Raw genomic sequence first — 23,253 nt, 5'->3', positions numbered from 1 at the left:
CTTTCAGTCCCATGTGAGCAAGAAATAAGTATTTAAAGTGGCCTAATAAATCTTTTTGAGTTTAAAAGTTCAGAGATTAAAAATATTTATGAATTGACTTGGGCAGGAAGGCTGGGGAAAACATACATTGGTTCTACAGTAGAGATGGAAAGCAGTGGGGCGTATTCGTAATAAGTCGAATGAGATCAGCCTGGGGTTTCTGTTTCTACAGAAATAAAAATCCTTTAGCATCAAAGTATGAAAATGTATACCAGAAGTATAGGAGGTGTCAGTTCCAAGATGGATTTAAAATGGCATTTAAAAAACCATTTATAGCTATTTGTTGTTTTTGAGCTTATTGGAAGAGGATAATAGACTAAATTTTGGGAGGTTGCTATAAGAAGAAAGAGGTAATCTTTCAAATTGAGAATAAGAACTATGCAGGACCCATGAAAGAAGGTACTGGAAAAAATCTGTATTCATTCGTTCATTCATGCAACAAGAATTTGTTGAATACCTACTGTATTCTGGGAACTATGTTAAATGTAGGAATAAGGAAATAATAAGATGTGATTCTGTCCTCAAGATTGTCTCAGGGTAGGGAAAGAGGCTGATAAACTAATGTTGAGGCTTAGGGGTGTCTAGGGGCAGCATGAGGGATCTCATTGTCTGTAGGACTTGGAGGACATTACAAAGAAAAGGGGAGTTATATCCATGAGATGAAGGTGCCAAAGACCTGAAGCTAGACTACATTCCTGGAAGGTTCCAGAACTTGACCATTATGTTCATCATCCCATCCTAGTGATAGAGCCAGCATAGGACTGAGTAGGCATTCAAATACTACTTCACATAGGTCAAGTGTCATCTACTTCACTCTTTGGCCTTGGGGTAATGATGCCTGACCGCAGGTAGGAATGGGAGTCCCCAAGGTTGAAACTCTTCTATGGCTGATAAACTAGAGTAATTATACGCCAATCAAAATCACTCAGTGGGACCAAAACCTTTAGGCATGGAAGAGCCCATGTGCCAAGAAATAGATTCTCTTTCCCATGCCCAAGCTTAATCTGGATAGTGATAACTGCCTTAGGCTGATAAAGATTCACAAAGAAAATAAAAAAAGGTTTTAAAATGCTTTTCAATTTAATGGAACTGCGGACCTGTAGAAGCATGCTACACCCTGCAGGTCCCCTCCCAGAGTAGATACTAGTTTTTAGATGAGTTTTAAGAAGACTTCAGGAGAGTAGGAAATTTTGAAGAAATTTAAAAACCCAAGGCCTCAGGGGAAGGCATTCGAGGAAGGCATTTGACCCTGAGCTCTGTCAGGGTCATCTAAGATTTGGGGAGAACTTGTCAAGCACCCGCTTGCTAAGACGGGGGTTGGGGCAAGTGAAGGCAGGGTTGGCAAAAGGGCCCCGGGGGTCAAAGACATAAATGTCTGCTCCCTTCTCAGTCATATTGACATGTATGGATTTGGGGAGAAACACCCACATTTTTGTGTGTCTGATGGGAAAGGAGGTTATGTATCTTTTCAGTAGAAATTATGCTTGCTTTGGAAGTTGGGTTACTTTTCAACACCCTGGCTCATGTGGTCCACTGTTTCTTCTGTATAAGGTGGACTCTACCTAGATGCTACTCTCTTTGAAGTTTTTCTGGCCTTATTTGGATTGGAAGTAGATCACCTCTGTGAAGTCATCACAGGACCTGTTTTGTTCTACCTTGCTGAGAAAGTCTTTAAAGCTGCTCTAAGATCTATCTGGAAATAATAACTGAGACGACAGGCCAGTTGAATTTATTTAAAGTAATAATACTGAAATTCGTTCACCAGTTCAACAGTTTATTGACTATCTTGTATGTTCCTAGGCTCTGGGGATACAACCGTGAACCAACAAGACAAGAATTCTGCCCTCATGGAGTTTCTCATCTTGTACAGAAGATGTTAAGAAGGAGAAGACTGCTGAAGCAATGAGCAAACCTGCTACCAAGCTTGGCTCATATTTCTAAGTTAAATTTTTATTTATTTAGTCAATAGCACCTCGGTCTAGATTATATGTCATCTTGGTTGTTAATGAATTAAATTTTTTTGTTAAGCAATTATCTTTCTCTATCAGCATTTTCCTATGCTAATACTTGTGATGAATGTATATTCTAGACTCAGATAAATGGACATTTAGTTTTAGGGACGGCAGCAGAAACTGAGTCTTATTTTGCCTGTTTGCTAAATGGCTCTTCATTTGGGATAGACAGCCAATGTATTTTTTCCTCCTTTGCCTATAATATTTGCTTTTTCTTACAGTCCTCCCCAAGTCTCCTCAGCAACGAGCTGACAAGCTCCCAGGTTATCATTAGAAAAATGCAAATGCTTTTTAAAAAAGATTGGAAAAAAGTCTAGCTATTTTTCATATCTATTTATTGTTTCACAGCGAGGTTTTGCCATAATGGCACTAACATGCTATAGCTTGAGACAAAATAAAAAAGACAATTATTTTACTAGTTAAAAAGAAATAATGTAAAATTATAAAATGTTGGGGTGGGGGAAAGGCAGGAATTTAAATTTCCTGGCAATGAGTCTATAATGTATTTGAAAGAGCTGGGTATTCTAAGCTGTGGACATACGCATTTTGTGGAGGAAAAAATTGCACTTGGAGTTTCCCTGCCTGATTCTAGCACTCAATTACATTGTTATTTATTTTTTATAAAGAACAGTTGCTTCTGATCTTCCTATAGGCCAGTATCTATGAGGAACCCTATCTGTGAGGTCTTTGAATTCTTCTTTTTCTTATCTTCAGAAAGCTTCAGTGAATTTTCCTGCCCAGGAGAAATTCTATCATCCATTTTATCCCCTAAGATTCTTGTTGACATTTATGTACCATTTTTAATTTTTTTAATTAATTTTATTTTTTATTGAAGTGTAATTAACATTATGTTACTTTCAGGTGTACACTGTAATGGTTCGATATCTTGTATATATTGCAGAGTGATCACCAGTTGATAGTTCAGTTAATATCTATCATCATATGTAGTTACAAATCATCTTATTTTTTTCTTCTGATGAGAATTTTCAAGATCCACTCTCCTAGCCACTTTCTTTCTTCTTCTTCTTTCCTAAGATTTTGTTTATTTATTTATTTATTTATTTGACAGAGAGAACGAGCACAAGTAGGGGGAGCAGCAGACAGATGGAGAGGGAGAAGCAGGCTCCCCACTGGGCAGAGAGCCTGATGCTCGATCCAAGGACCCTGGGATTATGACGAGAGCCGAAGGTAGATGCTTAACTGACTGAGCCACACAGGTGACCCTCTCCTAGCCACTTTCTGTCTATAGCTTCTTAAATACCTAGAGTAAGAGCAGTGCTTATTGTCCTGGAGGTTGAAAATGCCAAAGAAATATCTTTTATAATACATAATGTAAATTTTAAATAATACTTTATAAGCATTTCTTTTCTTTTTTAAGATTTTATTTATTTGACAGAGAGGAAGAGCACAAGTGGCTGGGTGGCAGAGGGAGAAGGAGAAGCAGACTCCCCACTGAGCAGGGAGCCTGATATCGGGCTTGATCCCAAGACCCTGGGATCATGACCTGAGCCCAAGGCAGATGATGAAGCATTTATTTTCAAACCACTCTCTAAATACATAAAAAAGGTTTCTTTTGCATGAAACTATGTAAGATGTACTAATACAGTGTTTACTGAATTTGAAGATTTTATTTATTTTTTTATTTTAGAGAGAGAGAGACAGAGAGTATAAGATGGGGGAAGGGCAGGGGAAGAGGGAGAGAGAAAATTTCCAGCAGACTCACACGTAAGTGAGGAGCCCGGCGTGGGGCTCAATCCCACGACCCTGAAACCATGACCCCAAGATCACGACCTGAGCCAAAACCATGAGTTGGACTCCCAACCAGCTGAGCCAGCCAGGCTCCCTGAGAACACTTTTGAAAACAGAGTAAGCTCTCGAAGATTGTTCTTATTTTCATGGACCTGGTGCTTTCTAACTGAATTATTTCTTTATCTAGGAATCCACCAGGTAGTAGGAGAGGCCAAACATTTATAAGAGAACTAGAAAGATTTTAGAACCTGGAACAGACTAATAGGTACTGAGAGATTGTGGCATCAAGATGTTTCCATGGAGGAGAAGGCAGGATCCAATTCAAGAAGAGTGTCAGGAATAGGTGAGAACTGAGTTTGGTCTCAAAGGATAAGAAAAGCGAGTGAAAACTAAGTGTTTGGGTAAGTAGATGAGAGAAAAGATGGCCAAAAAAAAAAAAAAAGACTCAGATTTTTTTTAGAACTGGAGACCCTTAACACGTTAAAAATGGTATAAAATAACTAAGGGCAGACAGCATGAGACTTCTGGTTCAAATTCTAAAGCTAGCTGCAGATACGGCCAGTGAGAACACGTAAAATTATGACTTCCGGCTCATTATTTCTTTTGCTACACCAACATGAGGTAGAAGCAGGTCATGTAGACTTTTTGTTGTTTATTTCCCCCAAAGTTGAATTAATTTTTTTTTTAAAGGGCTCAAGTAGGGATGTCTGGGTGGCACAGATGGTTAAGCTTCTTTCTTTGGCTCAGGTCATGATCCCAGTATTCTGGGATCGAGCCCTGCACTGGGTTCCCTGCTCAGTGGGGAGCCTGTTTCTCCCTCTCCCTTTACTGTTTGCCCTGCTTGTGCTCTCTCTGTCAAATAAAATAAAATAAGGTAAAATAAAATAAAATAGGCTCAAGTTAAAAGCAGCAAAGATAAAAAAACAACAACAAACTACATATTTACTGGTAATTCTCTTCCTGGGACACACAAATGTGCTTTTATATCTACAGTTTCCCACAAGGTTGGCAGGATTTCTTTTGTTTTAATTTAAATCATTCCATGTTTTCATTGACCTAAAGTACACTTTTTATATTCTTTTTACTCCTACAATTTGATAACTTATGTTTTTCACCTTAAAATCATAATAACAGCTTTTCTGCTTCTTCATATATTCTACTTCCTTTCAATAGACTGACGGGAAGGCAAAAAATGCTTTTGTAGTTGGTGGATTTATTATTCATTCTTGATGGTTACTAGAACTATAATCTGTTCCTCTTAAATTCGGAAGTTGTTGATTGATATTGATTGACTTGTGAAAAGAATGGCCAAGAAAGTAAAAGTATTTAAAAACCTCATGGTATGTCTTCAGGAGTTTGGATTTTGAGATTTATGAAAACTAGGTTAATGGTGTTTTTGAAAGAGAAGTAGAACTTTGCTCTAGAAACACTTTTGGCTTTCTAATAGCTTCTTGGTTCATTTTCTCAGTGATTATTAGGATGAGCTCAACAGTTTCTAGTATTTTTTTTTTTTTTCTGAATTTGCTGAAAGCCAGGTAGAGAGCCTTAAATGTCCCCACTATGCTAGGTCCTTCTAGAGGAGGAACTGTTTCCACATAACTACATTCCCTGTCTTTTCCTTGGGGCAGGAGCTCCAAAATCTTCCTGAGTGGCTTTCTCAGGAGTCCTATCAGCACATACTTGTCCCCAAACTACTTTTTAAGAAAACTTGCCCTATTCGAAGATGAAAAGTTGGCAGAGTTCCCCCACTCTTTTCAACCATTTGTTTCTATTTGGTATGTGTGGACCTGCCATTTGAACTTGTTATTTTTTGGAAAGTTGGACCAGAAAGAGAGGTCAGAGGTTTCCTTATCGCCAACTTGCTATAAGCGATCTGTTTGGAACCTGAAATCAGACAGGCAAAATGGAAAAGTGAGTCTCAATGTGTCATTGGGTGGCAGGTCCATATGCTGTTGTGAAAGCTGGTATTCATCAGGCTAGGTTAGCAAGGTCCAAGACAGTGAGATTGCAGTGGAGACTGTGGAGTCAGATGGCCCGGGTTCAAATCCCATCTCTGCCACTCTCTCAGGGTCAACTGCTATGTAATGGCCCCTCCAAAGACAATCTCTCAATATTGTTTCCTGATGGTGGGCACCGACTAGGTTCAGCTAGGTTTTCTCTGCAGCAGTCTCGTATGCGCTGTGGTCAGTCAGTGGCTGGGGCTGGAGTTATGTTATCTCAAAGCCTCACTAACTCACATATCTGGCTCCCGGCTGGGTTCTCCGTTTTCACCATCAGCTGGAACATCTGCCTTTGACCGTCCATGCAGACTGAGATTGCTCATAGCATGGCAGCTGGGTTCCCAGGGTGAGTGAGGGCCAGGCAAAACCTCTAACTCCTTCCACGACCTAGAATCAGAAGTCATACAGCAGCACTTCTGCTGCATTCTACTCATTAGAATCAAGCCATATTCAAGAGGAAGGCAACTAGACTCTACTCTTTAACGGGAGAGTGTCGAAGAATTTTTGGATATGTGTTCAAACCACCGCCGCCACTTCTTAGCTGGAAGACCTCTTTGGTTTCGGCTTTCCTTGTCTGTGAAATAAGAACAAGAAAGAAACCTACCTCAGGTTTCGGAGAAGACTGAGCAAGAATGGATCAGTACCGGAGAGCCACTCTGCCTTAGCCCACCCCATTATCGTGTCTTCTGCAGATCAGACTTTGATGCAGATAGTGTCATCCATGATGATACTAGGTACCCAAGCAGGTAGAGTCTGGGCAATTGCCACCTTTCCAAACTCTATTGGTGACATTTGACAAATCCCAGTGCCTGGGGTTCTTATGTCTCCGGGAACAGAGTTACTATATATGGTATGAATTCTTTGGTTCACCTCGTTTTAGTGACAGTTTCCAGATATAGGTCAGTCCATTTAAACCTGGCCCCATTTATGGCAATTTATTTCATTTAGGATAAAGTAGTTAGAATCATGAGTAATAATTACCGTGCCTACATTGCTCTGAACACCTTCGCCAAGTAATCCTTACCTCACCCAGTGAGTAAGCTTGGAGGAGCATCCTGCCCTCCTCTGGGGTGAGGAAACCGGGTCCTGGGTCAGGTGGCTCGCTCTGGATTCCACAAAGAGGCAAGAGGCAGGCTGGAGAGGGAAGCCAGGGGTCCTGACTCTCTGTCTCCTCCAACGCGCTTGAGTGATATGCGGACTCGTGCCCGCCGTTGCTCACTACCCAGTGGTCATTGATACGCTGTTTTCAGACACATACGGGTATTTGAAATTTCTTTTAAACTATCTTGTATTTTTTGTAGCAGAGAGTTTGGTCAGTGTTTACTTAGCATGACGTGAGATACTAGGAACCTTGCAAATAAAAGCACACTTTGCTGCTCAACGCACTTCCTTTCTCTTTCGGTCAGATTCATCCTTTCTGCTATTTTTGGGCGGCCAGACTTCATGTAGGGCAGAAGGGACAACGGGGAAAGCTCCCAGTCCGCCGGCGCTTGTCCCCGGGCTGCCGGCCCCTGCACGTCCTGCCGGGCGCCGGGAAGCTCCGCGGTGCACGCAGGTGCGAGGGCCGAGCTCCCCGTGGGCACCGGCCGGGACGCCCCTCCGTGCTCTCCTCTGCGTTCCCGGCCGCGACCCGACCTGCCCCCGCGCGCAGCCTTCCGCGCGCGCTCACCTGGGGGCGCTGTGCGGCCGCGCCCGGCGGCCGGGGGAGGGTGGGCTCGGGGGCGGGGGCTCCCGGCCCTGCCGGCGCGCGCAGGGGCGAATCCCAGGCGGCGAGGTCGCCGCCCCCGCCCCTCGGCCAGCCCCTCGGCCTGCGGGGGAGAGGGGAGTGGCCGCGCGCCTCCAGCCTCCCGCCGCAGCCCAGCGCCCCGCGGCAGCCGGCTCTCCGCAGTCGGGCGCGCACGGGAGCCCGGGCGCGGCGCGTGGAGGCGGTGCGGGAGCGCGGGGCGCGCGAAGGGCCGGCGGCCGCGGGACAGCGTCCGCCCGGCAGCCTCCGTCGAGCAGTCGCCGCGGGAGCCCCGCAGCTTCGCGCTGGGCCCGCGTCCCGGAGCGCGAGGACGACCAGGAGGCGCGGCGGCGCCCGGCGAGGTAGCGCGAGCCTCTCCCCTTCTCCCCGGCCCTGCCCGCTCGCTCCGGCCGCGGCCCTCCGGGGGCGGCGGAGGGGGCGCCTCGCGCCTTTGTGCCCGGGGGCCCCGCCGCCCCGCCGCAGCCCGCGGGGCACGGGTCGCGGGGGCCGTGGCGTTGCTGCGGCGAGAACCCGCGCACGCCAGAGGTCGCCGGGGTGGTCGTGACTCCGCAGTTGCTTGGGGCGGGCGGGAGCGACGCGGCTTGGGAGCAAAGTTGCTCTTACTCTGCCCCATCCTCCCCGTCCCCGTGGGCAGCGCGGAGCCCCGGTCCTCCTCGTTCCCACCCACACCCGTCCTCTTCTCGGGCCCTCAGCGGGTGCCCGGCCCCGGCTCCGCGGCCCGGCACGGGGTGGGGGCACCCCCGGGAGGGAGAGCGTGGGGAGAACAATGGGGCGTCCCGGGAGCGGGGTTCAGGTGCGGCGTGCCCCGGCGGCGGCGGAGAGGGGTGCGGGACCCGAGGGGGCGTCCGGCGCGTGCGGCCGCGCTGCGCTCCTTTGTTCAGCCGCGGCGGAGGGGCTGCCCCGGGTCTCGTTTCCTGCCGGGGCCGAGGTTGATTCACGGTGGCTGGGGAGGAAGGGGAGGGAGCGGCGCCGCAATGGAAACCAGATTAGGACCCGGAGTCCCGGGGCGCTCGCTGGGGCGGCGGAGAGGCTGGAAGGGGTCGGAGAGGGCGCGGTGCAGAGCGGAGGCCCGGCGCACGCATTTCGTCCGCGGGCCCCGGGTTCCCCGAGCGTCTTTGTCGTGCTTTGTTCGGACCGCGGACAAGTTGTTGCCGCAACAAGTTGTGCACTTCCTTGAGTTCGAGGCGCTCCCAGTGTCGGTTTCCTGAAATCGAATCTTGGTTACTTTGGAAGACTTTTTTTTGTGAGGGATCAGGGAACTTGTGTGTCGGTGTGTGCCCGTGGACGTGTGTGTGTGGCCAGTGGGTATCGGCATGAATGGGTAGGAGGTAAATTTTATAGAACTGATTTTGACATAAAACAGTTTTCTCCACTGTAATATAGTATAACAGTTTTCCAGGAATGTTTGAGGGGAAACCACTATAAAATTAGACATTGCTAAATAAATGAATCAGATTATGTAACACGGAGTTGAAAAACCCTTTTGCGGGCTTTCCCAGAAAACACACCCCACACACCCCGGTGGTTGGAGTTTGAGTTAAGGACCCACCGCTTCTGGGCTTTCCCTCCCCCAGTGCGGACCACCTGGAGTAAGAAAGAGAACTCAAACCATTATGCCCAATGGGATTTTTATGTATTCATTTTTTAGGGGTAGAATTAAATCTAATATGGTGGACGTTTGTTGAGTGATCCTTTTCTAGATTGAAATCCAGAAACCCAGGAGGAAAGGTTGACCTGGGGAGGGAGCTGGGACCATCGGGTGATGAGTGTTTTTGAATGGGGTATTCCAAGAGAAACTGTTTGGGGTGGAGGCTGACATTTCCAGGCATTCATGGTCTGTGCCTATGGGACCCTGGTGGAAGTCCCAAAGTCGGACTGAATGTTAGAATTACTGTGGGATAATTGAGGAGACATCCAGGGATGGCCAGTGATCAGAGATGGCAGGTGACCCCAGCCCTGCCTCTTTGACAACTCTGCAGACCCACGGTTAAACCACTCCACTGGGCATTCGATTTAAGACAACCAAGTTTGAAAGCCTCTTAACCTTAGAAGGGGAATTAGGAGCTTACTCCAGGGGGAAAAAATGTTTCCTGCCCACGAAGTGGTAATGGAAAAGAGCTGTGTAAGCTGCTGCCGAGGGCTTGTCTTTTTCGTGGGGGATGTGGTCACATTTTTAGGCCAGGCTGAGAAGCAGTGGGACTTGTCCTCAGGAGCCATTACACTGGGAAATTGGAGTGGGATGCTGTCCAGCCATCAAGCTGTTTGCTGCTGTAACTGACACACTGCCTGGCAAAATGTGGTGCCACAGGCAGCACACAGAGGGGATAGAGGGAGACTTTTTCCCTATTATTGTTGATGTGGTTGCCATTTTGGACTTTTCATTTATGTTAGGAATTGCTTTGTAAGATGTGGCACAGTTGGATTCCTCCCAGCTACACATATACACTAACAAGGAAGCCCGAGAGTGTATTAGCTGCTGTTGGAGACGGGGGTGGGGCTGGGGGGCTCTTACATGGCTTGTCTCTGGCCCAGGGCGCTGCCCATGGATCTCCCATTGTGTGGTGAGGCTGGCTGCACCCCCTTCCTGGGTTGGGATGAATCATCACTTTGTCAAGCCTGGTGTTAAAGACTCACTCTCCTGGGTTGCTGTACAGTTATGCAAAGCAAGGAGGAGCTTCTGACCTCAGTGGGGAAGGAGTTGGGGGTAGGAGTGGTTTGGCAAAGAAGGGATCCTTAGAGCGTGGGACCCCTGTTTTTAGCATTTGTCCCCCCTTTGGGTGAGGTTCTCCCCTCTTTCCCCACCCTTCTACTATTTTTAATGGCTGGATATTTGGATTTTTGTTAAATAGCCTAACGGTAATTGTCACTGTCATTTAGTAAGTGTTTACTATGTATGATGGGTTTTGCATACATTATTCCATGAATCCTCACAACTTGTTAAAGTGGGTATTATACTCATTTTACAGTTGAAAGGAGGCCTAGGGAGATTACTAGCTTGCTTCTTACACCCTGCTTGTGTAGGTAACTAGCAAGTGGTCAAGGTGAAAGTCCATATTCTTTTTAAGTAAACACTGTAAGGTATGATATCTTAAAAGAATTGGAATAACAGGGGCGCCTGGGTGGCTCAGTGGGTTAAAGCCTCTGCCTTCGGCTCAGGTCATGATCCCAGAGTCCTGGGATCGAGCCCCACATCGGGCTCTCTGCTCAGCGGGGAGCCTGCTTCCTCGTCTCTCTCTCTGCCTGCCTCTCTGCCTACTTGTGATCTCTGTCTGTCAAATAAATAAATAAAATCTTTAAAAAAAAAAAAAAAAAAAAAAAAAAGAATTGGAATAACAATAGCTCGAATAACTATTTGATTTGCCTTTTGCAAATTTCTTATCACTTTCTCATATATTACCATAATGATCCTTTCAGAAACCTATGGGGGCACCTGGGTGGCTCAGTTGGTTAAGCATCGGCCTTCGGTTCAAGTCATGATCCTGGGGTCCTGGAATCGAGCCCCTGGGCAGACCCCCTGCTCAGCGGGGAATCTGCTTCTCCTTCTTCCTTTGCCCTCCCCCTGCTGTTCTCTCTCTCTCTCTCTGTCAAATAAATCAATAAAATCTTAAAAAGGGAGAGAGAGAAATCCCTGTGAGAGAGGTTTGGAAGGCACAGTTAGTGACATCACAGCTCTTAAAAGTGTATTTGCTAAAAAGCTCTATGCTGTGTGATAGCCTGTGTGCATACACTTTAAGTCAAGGAAACTTTATTTTTAAGAAGTTAGGCTGCCAATATTTAAAAATAAGTTCTTTTTTGGAAACATTTAAAAGTGGTGGAATGGAATAGATCTTACACGGTGTTTAAGCATTTTATATTCACTGACATCCGTTTTAGCTCTTTTTATCTTATAGCCTTTCATACTTTGGAGACCCAATGCCAGAGTGTCTTTTTAGAGGAGAAGCAAGGAGGGAAGGAATGTGGTTATAAAGAGGAAGTGGGACATCGGAATTGGAAACACACGCAGAGCAGGGGGGGGATTTTCCCAGCATGTGCTTTTGGTCTTGGCCTTCGCCTTTTACAGAAGACATTCTTTCTTAGGGAAGTGTCAAGGGTCTTTCTTTAGATACCTCTGAGAACATCAGCTTTCTGTGCTCATGGGAACACATATTCCACGGAATTTCCAGGCTCATCCTTTCCCCAGAGGGGAAGTGAGCTTAGGTGTCCCTGTGAAAAGGGAATGGAAATGGTATCCAGTCCTTGGGGTGGCCTGGAGGGTGGTCATGAGCAGGAGACGCCTGACCTTGACACACGAGCGACCACTGGGTGCAGGAGCGGAATGGATTTTAACACTTGGCATCATCGATTGGGTCTGGATTTCTCAGAATGCTCCTGGGCAAATGGAAAAGTCAATATTGGTTTTTTATTTTGTTTGTTTCTAAGATAAGACTGTAAAGACTGAAAGTTCTATCTTGTTTAACTATTTCAAATAATGATGGGACATCATTTAGGGTCTTTAGGGACTGAGGTGTGGGTGCAGTAACTTCTGTCTCTTGTCATTAAGTTCCCCTTCAGTGGGTATGTGGGCGGAGGCAGACTGTGGTCCGCTGAGCTCTGTCAGGGGGCACCTTCCGGCTTGCCCCCGAGCAGGATGAAGGGTGAGCCACAGCATCTCGCTTCTGTAACCTTTCCTGGCTTTCTTTTCCCTTGTCAGTACCTTCCTCATCCATTCACATTTTGTCAAGTGCACGGCTGATGGGAGGGAGGCCGTGCATTAAAAAGCAATGAAGGAAATCCATTGTGCCTCAAAGGACACAGCCGGGCAGGCCACTGTGTGCGGAGTGGATATTGGGGAAATGAAGAAAATGACTGTGACAGCTGTGGTGACCAGGCCACGCCAACACTCGCTGGCCAGACAAAAGCTGACAACAGACAAAAGCGAGAGAGTGGGAGGAGACGGAGCGTGGTGCCCGCTCCTTCTTTGTCCTCCGTGCTTTCATTTCCTCCAGCCTCTGGTGGCGTGGAAGGGGTCAGGTCTCCAAACACCTGCCTCTTGAAGGTTGGCTTGGTCTGGAGGTTAGGAAGCAGCGTCCCGGAGGAGAGCGTGGGGGGTCCCGTTTTGGATCCCGAGGATGTACAAAGGACCATTCCATGGGAGCAGGTGCCGAGTCACGTGGTGGGCTCTGGCATGGGGTAGGGGTAGGTGCTTGGTGCCTCCCGCTTCCTTCCCTCTTCCTTCCCTACCTGCCCCGTCCTGTCCTCGGTTGGTGCTCAGCCTGGCTGATTCAGTCCCACTAAGGCTGTCTGCAGACTTCAGAGTGTTTGCCTTGTGGACAAGAAATGCCAAGCCCCCAAATAATGAATCATTCATGTTTTATATGATGTTCCTGCTGTTGTTAGTGAAGTGGTGGGTGCTTCCTCTGTGTCAGCCCTCATCATGGGTACTTTGTTTTCCTTTTTTTTATTTTAAGGTAGGCTGGGAGCCCGGCGCGGAGCTCAGACTCCTGACTCTGAGATCAAGATCTGAGCCGAGATCAAGAGTCTGAATCTTAACCAATGAGCCACCCAGGCGCCCCCCGGGTATTTTCTGTAGCTTGTTTGTGTCGTCCGCATTGCCGCCCTTCAGCAGGAAGGATGTGTGGATGAGGGAACTGAGTAATTTGCCAGGGCTGGTAGACAGTAAGCCCCAGACTGTGTGCTTTCCAGAACGCTGTGTTGCCTCGTGGTGCGGTACTCTTTGAAGCTTTGGGCCACTCTTAAGGAGGTGGTTTTAAGGAGTTGGAGTGAGAGCCTCCCTCCTGGCTTGCTTCCTTTGTGACCTGGAGTCAGGGTTCCTGTGGGTGTCCTTGGCCAGTCCAGAGCTGGGTGGGTTGGTTGATGTGCTTCTCCATTTGTCCTTTTCTGGGCCCTGTGCTTGGCTCCCCCATTGTGCCTCATTCTCCCCCAAATGAGGGTGACTTGGTGAGCAGACTCAGCCCGTTGGTGAGGAAACAGCTTGCCCGGTGATCTCTCTCACCCTCTCCTGGCACTTCCTTATCTGCAGGAATTAGATGGCCATCTGGGAGTTTCCAGGGGTTTTGTCTGGTCCTCTGGTCTGCAGTCTGTCCGAGAGCAGTATGTGGGCCGCGGGGCATCCAGCTGCAGTTCGGGGTCTGAAGGATGGGGGTGAAATGGTGTGCGTACCGCGGCAGAGCTGGGGCTGAGGGAGTAAGACTGGACAAGCTGGGGAGGAGGAGGTCGGTATGGAATTTATATTCCTCCAAGATAGGCAGTTTTAGAAGGTGAAGTCTAGAGAAAAGGGAAAATTGACATTTTTCCTTTGTTGATCAGATAAACACGCTGACCTTCTAAAAATACCAGGTGCCTGGCTTTCCCAGATAGCTCCAGAGGCCAAGAGGAAACCAGGCCTGTGCCTTCCAGGGACTGTCCCACCGACCCTGCGTGGGCTCAGGAGGCTTGGAAATTGTACAGGTGGCTTCATTTTGCCTTGTGAAAATGAAAATACAATTCCGGATTGTATCTTACACTTGTATCTTACACTTGTTTTATTGTATTTTATTTATTTATTAATTTTATTTATTAAACTTATTTACTATTAACTTATTTGATTGTATCTTACACTTGTTTTAAACTTGTTAAAAAAAAAAAAGAAGAAGAATTCAGCATCCTTAAAGAGATTTTTGAAAATGGAATTGAAGAGACAATCGAACAGATTGTTACCTATTGGCTTTTGTTAACTGTGTGTGCCCGTCACTTTCCTACTGGTTTCATGAAAGCATTTTTCACACACTTCAACCAAAACAACATAATAACAAAAAAAACCCTTGGTGTTTTTTAAAAACTTTTCAGCCTCGATTAAAAAAAAATCCCTGTCAGCCCTGCATGCACTTTCCAATACCTCTTCTCTCTCCTCCCTGAGAGCTGCTTCCTTTTAAGTTTCTTTATTATTAACCCTGCAATGCTATTTGCAATTCTTAGCTGATCATTTTTTCCCGATTTCATCAGGATTTCATTCATTTTAGCATCCCGGCCTAAGTGCTCTTAGGAAAAGCTTTTAATTTTTATAAACCCTAGGCTTAGGCTGGTACACAAGGCTAGTGTCTTACTGGCACTCTGGTCACAGTTGTAATGCATTGACCACAGTTTTGACCTACCCTGATGTGGTGAGCCATCTAGGAAGATGTTGTCGTTTGCCTTGAAATCTTCAGAGTGTTGAGAGGTACTCATAAAAATATATGAACTGCCACACTGGGTCAGATTCAAGCATCTGCCTTGTGCAGCAGCAAGATAGTAAGTATTCCATGACATTGGGGGAGGGGGCCCGAGTGAGACATCCTAGATTTCTTTGTAGGTTTCATCGATCTCTTAAACATCTCTAATTGCATAATCTCTTAAAAGCCTTTCATTGATATATTTAAGTTCATATATTCAAATTCTTGAATTGTTTAATTTTTTCTATGTTTTGTATACATTTCACACCTTTAAAAGTAGAAATTGATAGTATTGTATTTGTACTTGATAGTATTGGTATTTCGACTTCCAAGTGCCCGATTTTAGAATGGTAGAGTATTAAATTTGAAAGAGCTTAAAGGTCACTGTTGTAACCCCTGCCTCGTATTTGAGACCCGCTCAGGCTCATAAAGTTGGCTGGGGATAGATCTGGGAACTTGATTGTAGTCTCTTAACTTCTTGCTCAATTTTCCTTCCAGGGGAATATCTCACTGTCTCTCCAAACCCATCTAAATTCAAGCGTAGTGCCCAATACCTAATAGTTGACCCTCTTTTGACTTCACTGTTTGCACTGAAAGCATTCCTGTCCTCATCTGGGCTCGAGATTCCAGAAGCATTACCTACTTCTCTATTTTCTGTGACCCATGCATTCATCCGGTCAGTTGTTATGTTTGGCTGATTGTTGCCTTTTATTTCCAAATCCTTAAGCCTCTATTCTGGCTCAGACCTCTAAAGGGCTGGGTTAGTAGAATGTAGCAATTTCCAAAGTGGGTTGTTCCATAAAAAGTTAGAAGGTTGAAAGAAACACCCATTAAGTGAGTAGATGGTGTGCTGTGAAAACAGGTATCTTTGGAGAAGTAGGTATTGGCTAAACAACATTTTAAGTAAGTTTCTTTGCAGAAAGGCTTCTCTTGGCCTTCTGTTTGTGACTGCGCATGGTGGCTATCCCAGAGAGCTAGAATATGCGCATGTCCCCATTGGGTGCCCATTGACCACTTTGGGCGGGGCCCATTATAGGATCACAGGGCTGTGCTTCCTTCACTGTGCCATGTCTAGGTCCATTCCTAGCTGACTTTCTGTGAGAGTATTCATCTGATGTAAGCCACACTCGGTTCACTCTCACATATGTCTTGTACTTGTTTCCTCTTCCATTCTCCTGGATCTTTCCTTCCCCCGGAAGCCCCCTCTGCCTGTTACACGGCTTTCACAACCCACTTGTGTTACCGTATTTGTCAAGATCCCCCAGACCCTTGCTCTTCGGAACTTAGAGCATTTATTGTTTCAGTCAAAACATTGAAAGTAACATTGCATACCTGTCATGGTTACATTCCTGGATTTTGCAAAAATGACATTTTCCATATTTGTGTCTGTTGATGTATCTCACACACACACTGCGTTCTTCTCTTTCTCCACAGGTAAACTTGTACATGTTATCCGAGGATGTGGCTTGTTTTTGTTTTTGTGTTTAAATTTTGTGTTATTGGTGTTGCATTTGCATTTAGGTAGTATTCAGGGAGAATTGCCATCTTTGGGGCCTCATGGCTTGCCATCTGCAAACCGATGTACCTCTTTATTTACCTAAGTCTTTTATGTCCTTCAGTGAAATTTTAAAATCTTCATATTAAAAAAAAAAATCTTCTGTTAGATTTGTGTCAAGGTGCTTCATGGTTTTTGTGGTCCTTGTGAATGGTCCTGGGAATGGCGTGTCATGTTTCTGACTGGTGTGCAGGAATGGTGTTGATGTTGCATTTGTTTATAGATGGTTCTTGGTTGATCAAGTTTACATTTAAACTTGTGTTTGTTCTTAGAGCCCAGAGTTGGGTGGCTTATCTAATAGAGCACAAAATACCAACCTGTAATGGAAATGTCACAATTCACTCCCATTTTTAAAATTACCGTAGGGACGCCAGCAAGGCTGCTGACCAAGAAGAGCATGAGACTCTGGATCTCAGGACTGTGGGTTCAAGCCCCACGTTGGGTGCAGAGATTCCAAATAAATAAATAAATAAATAAACAAACAAACTTAAAAAAATAAAATAAAAACTGTTCCTTCAAAAAAATAAATAAAACCGCGTAATACTTTTCGAAGTAAAGGGAGGTGACGTTTTCATTCTATAGTGTATGCGTGTGTTCATTCCTCCCATGTTTGGGTGCCTAGTGTGTGCCAGGTCCTGTACTGGTGCAGAGTCTTTAATGGTGGTAGAACAGACGTGGTTTCTGCTCTCATGGCGTATGAGGGGGGAGAGACATTGCAGAAATGAACACAGATATCTATGACATATTTATGAATTGTGATGGGTGCTGTGAAGGAAAAGGACGGGGGGCTCTGAGTATAAAAAGGGTGGGGAGAGGCAACAGTAGATTGCGGATATGGGGACGGCCTGTCTGAGGATAGGGACATTCGTGCAGCCACCAGGGATGAGTTGGTGGTGGAGGAAGAGAAGCCTGAAGAACTTTCCAGGCAGTGAAAACCAAGCTCAGAAGCCCCGAAATGGGGCTCTGCTGTGAATGGTAGATTAATGGAAATTTTCGTCATCAACGACTTAAATCAAGTTATTGCTTCTTAGTAAACCATCATCATAGTGGTATTACCTAGTGTGTAAAGTACGATGACATGAAAATATTTATTTTTGATTAGGATGTTTCCCTTCCTAACTGAAAATTTAAATGAAACTGCTCGAGTTAAGAGAGCTACTACCTCTGTGATGTGGCTTGAACTGGGCAACTGTCTGTCCTCCTTCCCCAACCCCCCCCCATCTGAGTGCTGTTACCCCATGTGCTGGCTTCTGCTACACTTGTCGGGATCCTGCTCAGACGAGGGCCCTGCTCTGAGTCTGGAGAGGCCCTGTGTGTCCTTGCCTGGAGGCGTCCTGAGCAGAGGTACCTTTGGCTCTTCCCTTGGCTGATTTGCACCCCCCCCCCGCCCCCGCCCCTGCACCTTCTCCAAATACATATTGGAGACTTTGGGGAGGGGCTTAGGGAGGGTCCAATATGACTTACACACACCTCCCTCCTCTGGAATAAGGGTTCTTTGGTCATTGTGGCTTTGCACCAGGGCCGAGGGCGATGAGGCCTGGCGGTGTGGTGTTGTGGTTATAGGCTGGCTCTGGACAAGTATTGGTTTGGAGACTTGACTCTTCTGCCCAGTGGTCCCTGACTTGGGGCATGCAGCTTCATTTGCCTCCTGTTTTCTCATCTGCAAAAGGCGGGTCATAACAGCCTTCTCTTGGGGCCAAGGATTCCGTGTGTTAATGGGTGCGTGTCTAGAAGAGTGTCAGCGAACACTCCACGTAAAGTTTAGTTACTCCTCCTTGGTCTTCCCTGAAAATGGATTCCTGGGCTGCTTCCTTCTCTTGGCCAGACGCTCAGATCCGTTTGAATCCAAGCAGCGCGTATAATTCATGATTTGATACGGGACTCTGGTTGCCCCTGAAAAAGATGTCGGAGTCTGGATGGCCAAGGAATACACCAGAATGGTAACAGTGATTGTGGTAGGGGAGTAGACTGTGCTGACTTGCTGGTACCCTCTGATTGTACACATTTTCTATGATCTGTTATGTAACTTCTGTGCAAATAATAATATGATAAAATCTTATGGAAAAAAGCCAGGCTGGCAGTTGCCCTAGTGGTTCGCTGAGGTGAGGCCGGAGAGGGGGACGCCTGGGTTCCGCTGCTCGGATTACATTTACACGGGGCGACCGAGTACTTTCCGCTAATGCTTCCTGTTGCAGACACACAACGGTATTTATGAAAAGTCTTTGGTGGAGTTATCCCAAAACACTAGATTGTGGGGGGATGCGGTTCCTTGTGAAACTCTTTATTCTTTGTTTCTTTCTGTCATTATTTTCCTTTTTTGTTCCTTCTTGTGTTCCCTGAGTGAGCCTCCAGCCATCTGTTACTTACTCTCTTCTGGGCTCCTCTTACTCCCCTCCCCCTTATCGGTCCTTTTAATCCCCCATCTTTCTCCTCCCTTGTTGCCCTGCAGAAATGATGCATGTGTTTCTATAATTCAAAGAGGAAATTGTATTTCTTACTGTTAATTATAAAACTAAATGTAACTTTTTGCCCTCAGAAATCTTAATTGAGCTGCCTTTTGTTTACTCACACCTATAATTAATTAATTGATTGACTGATTTACTAACTAACTCTCTAACCTCTTGGGAGGGGGTTCTGTGGCTCCTGAAAGCACCAGGAATCTTGGGGGGTTGGGCTGAGAGCAAGGGAAGATTGAGGGAACGCTGAAGTTAAATTTTTCCCCTTTCCTTATTTTGCTTAGGCTGATCCGTATTGTTACCATTTCATTATGTGTCAGAATTTTTAAGCGTTTCCAAACTGGAAGAACAGAATTCTGGAAAATTACCAAAATGTGTTTTTACAAAGAAAACGCTGCCAAATCTGACACATTTCCTCAAAAGCCTGTCGATTTTAATTACTTTTTAAAAGGTTCAGTGAGCTTTCCAGCTTTCCTTTCTTGTTCTCTTGTACAATTGTGAGCGGAGGAATGGGCTTTCCTGCTAAGTTCGTTTTATCTGCAGGAATTTATCCTTAAGTGGTGGCATCCTCTAATACTGACACAGTTTTCTGAGAGGATACGACAGCCGTGTTCCCCGGGCCGAGTAGAAGATATGTTTTCCTTGAGAAATATTGCCGATCGCAGTGACATTTCACAATTGGATGAGAAATCTGGTTGAGGGGATTTAAATGAGGTGATGCTTTCCTGTACCTTATTCCACAATTTATAATGCTTTTCATCTCTAACCACAAATGCCCCGCTTGAGTGTAACGTAAATATTTATGAGCATTCTTTCTGCGTGAGGAGGAAGGCTGGTACAATTGCAGTAAAACCTGGCTTTACAGAATGGGTATAACTGGGAGCTCGTATTTCTTTTCCCATAGGATTCATCGTAGGAGCCCTTTGAATCAGAAACACCGCATACACTGCTTCTGAGAGAGGCCGCGGTCGGGAAGGTGTGCGCACGTGTACCTGTGCTGTGCGCTGGGTGTTGGGGTGGACACCCTCGGTGCGGGCGTGATTTCTGTGGCTGTTGCCTGTTTCATTTCATTTACACCAAAAATGGAGGAGGAGGAGGAATCTGTTGAGTTTGTTGGTAGGAGGCATCCAAGGATAGGGCGTGAGGGTTGAGGAAATAAAGGTAGAACTGTCAGCCTCGTCTTAATGCTTCCCATCTGTTGTCAGTGTAGAAAACAACCCACAAAAGGTGTGGCTAAGATGTTACAGGGAACGAACCAGTTCGTGTCCTTGGGGGGACCAGCTTTCCATCTCATGGACTCTCAGATGGACGAGTTGTCACGTCCCTCCTCTTCGGACGGAGGAAATGCCCCTTTCCCTGGCAGGCGGGCGGGCAGGCGGGCGGACAGACCGGGGAGGTGGCTTCACCGCCTGTGCTACAGCTTCTAGCTTGACACTCGCAGGCCTGGCGGCAGCTCGCACACAACAACGTTTCCTTACTGGAACACTTAGTAACCGTGGCAGATGTCGGGAGCTCAGTTCCGCCGTCGTACAGCTGTTTGTACGTCCGGTTGGATTTCTTGAAAGAATCAGTTTTTGTAGGATCTCGTGCTGCGGGCTACAAGTACAGTAGGACTGAAGAATTTATGTAATGGGAGTTTGAGGGTGTTGCCGCAGATGTAGCGCGGAGGTGGGGTGACAGCCGAATGCGGTTCTGTAGCAAACCTCCCATGTCTCCTTCAGCCAAGCAGTTCGGAGAGTCCAGGATGGCTAGAACTCTTCGTTTGGACATTGTGTACTAGAGAATCATCTTAAGAACATTCCAGAGAGTTTGGAAAATGGAGGAACTATCAACTATGGTTGTTTCTGAATATTCCTTTCCACGCTTTTTATGTGTATGTTTTAAGATCTGTGTTGCTGCCCAGTTTTTGAAATAAATTTTATAGTTGTGAATTATTCCACTGAGTCCCGTAATGTCCTCACACATTTCTTACTGTGGGGTTTTGGGTTGCCTCCACTGTTTTGCTGTGATAATGCAGTGATGCACATTTTTGTGCATAGGACCTTTTCCATATTTTGAATATTTATTTTCTGACAGTAGACATTGAGAACAATGATGGCCGGAGTGTGGGAGGACTCCCCAGTTCCTGCTACAGGTCAGGAGTGGCTGGAACCCAGAGGCCCAAAGGGGATGGGTTCTGTTTGGATTATGGGGCTTCAGGGCAGTGAGCGAGGCTTGTCAGACCCTGAAATACAGGGCCTGGAGCTCAGAGACAAGCCAGGGCCTGAGGTCCGGGGAAGGGACTGCGGCATCTGGTCGGAGATGTTAAGATTGCTTGGAGGGTGGAATGAGGAGAGAGGAAGGTGGGTGATGGAACCCCGGTGAACATTGTCTTGTGATGAGTGGAGGAAGGAGAGGCCACTAAGGATAAGGAGTGGTGGGGTAGGACGTGGGCAACCGGGAAGGAATGGCCCCGAGGAAGCCAGGGTAGGAGAGAGTGCAGTGGGCAGCAACAAACAGGCGGGGACATTTTATCGGAGGCTGTTTCGGTGGCGTGTGGCAAGGGTCAAAGGAAGGCCTTGTCAGAAACCTTAGTTGTGTGGAGGAAGAGGCTGGAAGTTGACAATTGCCAGAAGGGGTCGTAGGCTGGTTTATTAGTCTGCTAGGGCCGCCATAACAATATACCGCAGACTGGGGAGTGGAAACAACAGAAACGTATTTTCTCGCAGTTCTGGAGGCCGGAAGTCCAAGAATAAGGTGTCAGCAGCTTTAGAGCCTTCCGAGGCCTCTCTTTGGCTTGCAAACAGCTGCCTTCTCTCTGTGTTCTCATCTGGTTGTTCCTCTGTCTATGTCATCTGTGTCCCCGTCTTCTCTGCGTAGAGGGACACCAGTCGTATTGGAGAAGGGCCCACAATAATGGCCCAATTTTCACTTAATCACCTCTTTATTTACCTGTTAATTTTTAAAAGATTTTATTTATTTATTTGACTCAGAGAAAGAGAGAGAGAGCACAAGCAGGGGGAGCAGCAGAGGGAGAAGGAGAAGCAGACACCCCCTGAGTGGGGAGCCTGATGCAGGGCTCGATCCCAGGACCCTGAGGTCATGACCTGAGCCAAAGGCAGCTGCCCAACCGACTGAGCCACCCAGGCGCCCTTAATCACCTCTTTATAGGCCCTGTCTCCAAGTACAGTAACATCCTGAGGTTTGGGGGTTAGGACCTCAACATATGAATTTGGGACGGGGGCACAATTTAGCCCCGACCACATGGCTTCTAGGCCTGAAAACCCCCTCTCTCCTTCCTTGTCCTGTGCTCCCCATTCTCCACATGGTTGGTCATCTGCTTCTTCTTGTCACATGTCTCTTGGCTTCAGTGACCTGTGTTCCTCTGGTCTCAACCCTCCCTCCTCCTGGACCCTGGGTGTCCACGTCCTGCAGGGTTTGGGCCTTGTCCCTCTTCCCTTCCTGAAGTCAGGCTCCTCCGTCTGTCTGCAGCTCCTCAGCGGCGACTCTGGTCCTATAACAGAGCGCTCCCCCTAATTGGTGTCGGATTAACTCTTGTTTTATTTTGAGGATGACTGATGTTTGGTTTGGTGAAAAGACTAAACCATTTTGTCATCCTGTCCTCATGGTTGCTTATCTCACTTAAAAACAACAACAACAACACTGTGGGAACATTGATTTAGGTCAAGGTTCAGGAAATCTTTAGAGTTCACCTCATATTTCACAAATTAGTGTTTTTCTCCCTAGAGTTTGGTTTTGGGTTCCTTTCTTTTCAAGGGTCTGCCTTGGTTAAAATAAGACCGAGCGGCTTGTTGTCTCAGTAGAGTCTGGGGAGGATTATTTTGGCAGGTACGGTATCACTGCCTTTTTTCTCCAGATGTAGGCATTTGGTTTGTTTTTAAAGCTACAGAGATTAAGATTATCCTATTTGTTGCTGAGAGGGGAGCCTTTGCGTGCGTATTGGTGAAGGGGCCAAGGTTGACTTGTAGAGGATGTTATTTAAACTGTGGTTGGTTGTTTTGGGGTTTCCGGCGTGTATGTGTTTACATAGTGTTTCTCTCAGTAGTCTATTGAAATATATGAATATGATTTCTGTGTAGAAGTTCATATTTTTATTGAAGAGGCTGAGTATCAGATTTCTGAAGTATGTAAATTATGGATAGATGGGCCATTTGGCCACTCAGAATGGAAGCACCCAGATTTTGCTGGGCAACCTTGAGAGGAACATTTATCTCTGTTGACAATTTTAAAGCAGTATGTAATTTTAAAGTGTGCAACTCAATTTTAGTTTTTAATAGTAACTTATGTGTTCTATCTTTAAGAGCTGGGTTATGGAATGACATGTGACCTTGTACTCTTGACTCTATGTCTGGTTGTGGATTTGAAGTGTTATTTTTGTGCTCTTTTAAATGACTTAAGCACTTCTGACTGTACATTTAGGACAGAAAAAAATATGGCAGTTGGATATAGTTTTGAAAAACCAGCCAGATTTTTAACCTGGTAATACGATAGTACTCTTCATTCTTAGAATT

At 46.2% G+C, this 23,253-nt stretch overlaps 1 protein-coding gene across 1 annotated transcript in view; it reads left to right on the top strand.

Annotated features, from left to right (window-relative positions):
* The first annotated feature begins 7,688 nt into the window (after window positions 1–7,688).
* MYO1B (myosin IB) overlaps window positions 7,689–23,253 on the top strand; it is a 177,275-nt gene continuing 161,710 nt past the window's right edge. The window contains exon 1 of the mRNA XM_032860200.1: window positions 7,689–7,885. The gene's annotated coding sequence lies outside the window, so the exon portion shown is untranslated. The remainder of the gene's footprint in view (window positions 7,886–23,253) is intronic.

The sequence above is a fragment of the Lontra canadensis genome, unplaced genomic scaffold, assembly GCF_010015895.1.
Source record: "Lontra canadensis isolate GAN:19392208 unplaced genomic scaffold, GSC_riverotter_1.0 scaffold18, whole genome shotgun sequence".
In the NCBI taxonomy this organism is placed as follows: Eukaryota; Metazoa; Chordata; class Mammalia; order Carnivora; family Mustelidae; genus Lontra; species Lontra canadensis.
The sequence above is the reverse complement of the archived record's forward strand: the minus strand, read 5'-3'. Positions and strand labels throughout refer to the sequence as shown.